At 39.5% G+C, this 6,036-nt stretch overlaps 1 long non-coding RNA gene across 1 annotated transcript; it reads right to left on the bottom strand.

Moving 5' to 3' along the window:
* Nucleotides 1-4,132: 4,132 nt before the first annotated feature.
* LOC126634604 (uncharacterized) lies at nucleotides 4,133-5,623 on the bottom strand. Its single transcript, XR_007627396.1, has 3 exons — nucleotides 5,291-5,623; nucleotides 5,030-5,194; nucleotides 4,133-4,592 (listed from the first exon to the last, which is right to left on the bottom strand). It is a non-coding gene; the product is annotated as an uncharacterized LOC126634604 (long non-coding RNA).
* Nucleotides 5,624-6,036: the final 413 nt, after the last annotated feature.

Here is a 6,036-nt window from a genome sequence, read left to right as displayed (position 1 = left end):
CAAACTACGGGGCAGTGCCTGGCGTTTACTAGATGATAGAATACAAGTTGTTGAACCCGCAAGTGCTTGGTATTGATGCAAGGATGGTAAAAGAATCTCCGTTCAGTGATCTGGTTGTTGAACAAAAAAAAAAAAATAATAATAATAATATATAAAGCAAAACACATATATCTCCCTACAGAAGAGGAAGAAACGTGAGCAAAAAAAAAAACTCCTCATTTTTCTGCAAAACGTGGGGGGGTTGCAGTTGTGGAAGATTGCTGCACAGATAATGGGAGAAGTTAAGGGAAAGTGGAGGCCTCTACTCCCCCACGTAAAAACTCCAGAGCCTCCCAACCATGCCTATAAATAATAGTTGCAGTGCAAGAGGAAAAAAGAGGAGAGAAAACGGAAGCGGGGTAGAGTGACAAGAAAACGTTGCAGAAACTGAGAAGCACAAGAGGAAGGAAATCGACAAAAAAAAAAGACAGGCAGCAAAAGAAAGCGAAAAGGAATAGCAACAAGAAGCCAAATATAAAGAAGAAAGATTAAAAATGTATTTTTCATTCTCTTAATGGATTCATGATTTTTATTAGAGAGGTTGTTGTCGTCTTTTGCAGAAAAAAAAGGGGGAGGTTTTCTTTTTTTTCTTGTTTGACTGAAGCAAAGAAGATGTTGGTGGGAACATGCACCACCAACAAATCGCACCGACCCCCCCCAAACCTGTCCTCGTTTCTTCTTCTTCTCCACCAACGGAGACATTTGCTGTCTTCTTCGCCAATAGCCGCAAAGAAACCATCGTCTCTGCCACCAACAGCGGCCATGCAGTGATTTCTATGCCCAGCAAGTTCGTCCGTGCCGCTGCCGTCAATCCCATGAATTTCTTCGGGGTGGTTTAAACCATCCCGTGAAGTTCCAATCAAATCTAAGTGCTCCGTGCCGTTGTAGTTAGTCCCATGAATTTCTTCGGAGTGGTCTAAACCACCCCGTGAAGTTCCAATCAAACCTGAAAGCTCTATGAGAGTCCCGACGCCATGCTTTGTCTTCTCAAAGTTGAAGATGTCGAACACTGCAGCAACAAACACGGACATGGAAAAGCAACAAGAAGCATGGACCGGCGGCAACGAAATCAGCCTAAGTCTTCCTGCGTTACAAAGTGTGCCAGAATGACGTCGACTTCAAGCACCAGCGGGAATAAAGATTGCTCTCAGGTCACTAACGGAAGAGAGAACACAAAGGGTTCCTCAGGCATCTAGAAGGTTTGCAAAGGAAAAGATGGTTTGCAAAGGAAAAGTAAGTAAAATTGACAAATGCTACAAAACAAAAGAGCATTTCACCTGCGATGAAGAATCGGATACTTAACCCACGATCAAGTTCTCAGGTTTTGTTTGTTCTACAAAGAGCAAAGCTTGGATATTAAATCCCACAACGGCAAAACTCAGGTCATTAACCTCCATGAACGTTTCGTAAGTGTTAAATCCCGCAAAGTATTTGGGTACAAAACTCATGCAGTTCTTGGATGCTAAATTCGTCTCAAACTCAGTTTGGTCTCTTCTCACAGCTACTGATCACAGTAGGCAATCCAACAAAAACATGAGAGATGAAAAATAGCAATGGTGCTCTAGTACCTGGTAAAGTTGGCGAGCTATTAAGTGACTTTGCATGCATTGATCACTAGTTTGTGCCAAATAAAAGCAGAGTAGATAAAGGAAAGTGTGGACAAAAAGTAAGTTACAAGTGGGAAAAACACACCCCATGTTATTCACGTGGTTCATTCATTCGTAAATATTAACGAACTACGTCGGTTTGATTCTGTTAAGGATACGTAGGCAGTCTAATATCAAGTTTTAGACGCAACCGTGAAGTCGAAACGAATCCCTGGTTTATATAAACTAAATTCACTCCTACCATCAAATACCAAAATGGCACGAAGCCAAAGAAAAGTTTCAAAGGGCCCGAAGCTGTATCAAAATTTCAAATGGCATGAAGCCATATCAAATTTTCAAATGCTCCTCGCCCGCATGAGCTAAAACTGCACAAGGCATCAAATCCAAATAAATACCAAATCCATGAACTACGAGTGACTTGATCCCTCAAGAGGGTACGTAGGCAATCTAGGGTTCAACCTATGTGCAGTCACAAAATCAAACAAACATCAAATTCCTCAAGTTACATTTTTATTCGAATTGGAATCAAAGGGTATTTCTTTCCCAAAAGAAAGATTGTAATTAATAGGCGTGTAGCCTAGAATGGGTCGAACTCGAATTAATAAAACCCTCTTCGGAAAACTGAATGAGGGTGAAATTGTGTCGAGTGAATTATTTGTTTACATATTATGTACAATTTTTGCTCAACACTAGTAATTGTTTAAGTTAGATGATTGAATAATTGATTGATTAGTTTAGTTATGATTGAATAATTGATTGCTTTTTGTTGCTTCGCTTGTCTATTTGTTTTAGCTCTAACTCTACTCATTAGTAGCAATAACATCCGAAGATGGGGAAAAGATCAAGAGAGGTATTGTGGCACTGCAAACTCATTGCATTAAAATTTAACTTAAGAACGAGTGAACTAAAAAATTTATTGACTGAGGAAAATAGTTGTTGATTACAGTATAACCTAAAAATAATTGTACTTGGTAAATTATTGGGACCTGGCTTCTCTGCCCTTCCACTTCCCATACACTCTCATCTCTTTCTATTTATGCGGTTAAGTCACGTAAATATTTTATATTACTATTGTTTTTTGTTTTATTATCTCTATAAAAAAATCAATATAAAATGTTAATGTGGCTTAACCGTGACCGTACAAAATAATAGGGGATGAGAGTGTATGGGAAGTGGGAGGGCGGAGAAGCCGGGTCCAAATTATTGAACCATGTACAAGATTGAAAAGTCTGAAATACAATAAATATACTGATAAGAGACAGTAGTGGTATGAAGGAGGGGTAATGTTTGGTAAAGGCTGAAGGATATACGTCTTGCAAAAGTGACCATAATAATTTAACTCTGCCAACCAACTTGCTTACATTCAAGTCATAACTTGGTAGCAGTCAATTGACAAAGAGAAACAACGTCATGACTTGTACTTACAAAAGAGCCAAATCGTGCCACAACCTAATTTCATGTTTATTTACAAGAGTCATAACTTTGGTAGATGGCACTATAAATACTTCCTTATTCGAGTTTGAATGTGTTACATTAATATACACTACAAAAGATAACCAAGATGGTTCATTTTCTACCTAAGTGTAAAAACAAGGAAATAAGGGTGCGTTTGGTACGCAGACGGGACGGGACGGAACGAAGGTGTAATTTTTGAAAAAGACATGGGGTATATTTGTCTTAAAATGGTAAAACATTGTGTTCCATAGACGTGGAACAAACCCGTTCCAGGGGGAGAGGTGGAACGCAAAAACACCCAAAATCTGTCCCGTGGAACAGCCCGTTCCATCCATTTTTGGCGCACCAAACGCGGGACGGAACGCCTCGTCCCGTTCCGTCCCGTCCCGTCCCACGTACCAAACGCACCCAAGAGAACGCATTTATAGTGAGATGATTCACCGTTTTATCGTTTGCACGAGAAAAATATGAATGTATATTTTGCTGTTAATGTAAATTTTGAAATTAGAATTTGTTTAGGGGAAGGGATGCAAGAAACTCGCTCTTGCTCGTCAAGATAGGAGAAGGGGGATGATGACGTCTGTACCATTATTTTGCCCAGAACCAAACCAATACCCTGTTAGCTCGCCAAGTTTCTTAACTCCCTATCCTTTTACCCTTCTGCAGAAAAGACGTACGGAACGTAGAGCCCACCAAAAGATATCGAAGTCCGATTGAAGCTGCTAGTTACTTTTATAGTTACTGTGCTAGCTAGCTGCAATTTTTCTGATGAACTGCACTAGTTACTTTAATTGTTAGCAACTAGCCAACTACCCTTCTTCGGCGACTTTAATAGTTACCGTACTATCTAGCTGTATATGGTGAACTTGCTAATTTAGTTCCTGAATTATCATCTATCTGAAAATTAGATCCTTCAAATATTTTTTCAGAAAAATCTGTCCTTAAATTATAATAATCTACCAATTACATCCCTAATATTGTATTTGAAGCTACTTGTTCAATTTCCGTCGATTTAAGTTACGTTACTTGTATTGTATGTAATATAGGTTGGATGGTAGATTGATAAATTTCAGGCTCAAGTTTTCTTGCTACACAGTACGTACAATACCAGCCGTGCTACAATGTTTTACAACTTTCTTTGTTCTTGCAGACGTGCTATCCCAATTGACAACACAAAGCAACCAACGGTTCCCGCCACTCCTGCCAACATCCACCTTCAAAGACATTCGAAGGAATTTCAAGAACTTTGCAATTCGTTGCCGCTGCAGGAGACAGATAACTCCACAAGAAGAGTCAGACCTCTTATTGCAGTCTCCACATCAAATATATGTCCCCCAAAACCATCCTCACTTTTAATGAACACATTTAGCCTGCCAACATCATTCAATTTGGTGTAGCAATTCCGTGGAAGAGCGGTATGAACTTTGGAAGCAAGGCCCTTCTCATGCAATGTTCTTCTTAAACAACTTTGCTCTCCATTTAACCAATAGGCTGTGAGCAATTTAAACAGTTATTCAGGTTATAAATTTTGAAAGTGCTGCTGCTATTTTTTTAGAAAAATTAATAAAAATAACTTGAAAACTTTAAGTTTTAACGATAAAGATATAATAAAAGGTAAAGTAAATAAACCAGATTTAACCTTTTAGTGTAAAAATATAATTTTTCATTAAAGTAAACAGTACCGCGAACTTTTCGTCAAAATTCCCTTTTTTTTTTTTTTTTTTTTTTAAGCCTAAAAATTACCGTAAAAATCTCTTTTCTACTTTGAAAGCCCAACAAGATCCACGCCCATCAATTGCACAAAAGTCACCAAAAAGTAAATAAAGAAAACGATGCAATCTGCAGTAATAAACAATGACTCGATTCAATACCCTATCGTTTCTATCAAATTCGGGGGTCACAAATTCAATCAATGGCAAAGACACTACCTTTGCTTCAGGAAATTGGTTGGTGAATATCCTCAAGATTCCAACGCAATCAGGGCTCGTTGTGCTTGAGCTCGTGCCGTCGAAAACCTTGAGGCACGTTGCCGATTGCTGCGGAGTAATCTGTTCATCTTCTCCAATTGTCACCAAACCGTTTCGTTGCTGATTCTAACAATAACAAGAGCAAAATGAACACACATTTTCCCGAGAAACAAACAGAAAATCGGTAAAATCAAGACAAAATAGGTACGGGAGGAAGCTGACCTTGAGCTGCCGAAGGAAGAGCACGGAGGTGGAGTGAGCTTGGAATCCAAAACCGAAGCGAGGCCGCGGTGGAGAAAGGCGACGGTGCCGTCGTCGCAGCCGATCACCACCTTCCCTCAGCCGCTGGAGCAACAGTCGACTCTGATAACCTGGTTTACTGTCAAAAGAAGACGAAGAAAACAGGAAACGACGGCGTAGAGGGAGGAGTTGGGCGTCCGCTCCAGTAAGCTTAATCCCGTATCACTTTCATCACTGAAGAAATTAATTAACATTTAAACATGCGACGATGACGAAGAGGGAGGAATTGGTCATGCGGATTGACCATTGGCTCGGTTCTTTTGTAAATAAATTCGTCTAGTTGTCCTAACGTATAAAGGCAAACCAAGAGGCATTTGATACTGGACGCACGATGTGAAATCAACGGTGCTGATTAATTCCAGTGCTCCCCTAGAAGGGTAGACCTAGAATTTAGAAACCTTAGCAAGTATATGCTGGTGTATAAATAAAGGAGAGGTAATGGTTGATTTGTTCGTATCGAAGAAGCACTTATGGAGGAGTCAGTGTCAACCGATGAAGGCGAGGAAAAGGAGGTATCTCCATCTTACCCTATCTTTAATTATTGTTATTTTAAATCTCCTTATTTAAAAATGCAAAAGTGATAATCTAGCGGTTTAAACGCTCAAAATATCTAACCGCTCAAGAATTTTTGTGCATTTATTCCCTCCGCCCATCTTGGTCTTATCTGG

Source organism: Malus sylvestris, chromosome 9 (assembly GCF_916048215.2).
Source record: "Malus sylvestris chromosome 9, drMalSylv7.2, whole genome shotgun sequence".
In the NCBI taxonomy this organism is placed as follows: Eukaryota; Viridiplantae; Streptophyta; class Magnoliopsida; order Rosales; family Rosaceae; genus Malus; species Malus sylvestris.
Note: the sequence above shows the minus strand (reverse complement) of the source record. Positions and strands in the feature narration are given on the sequence as shown.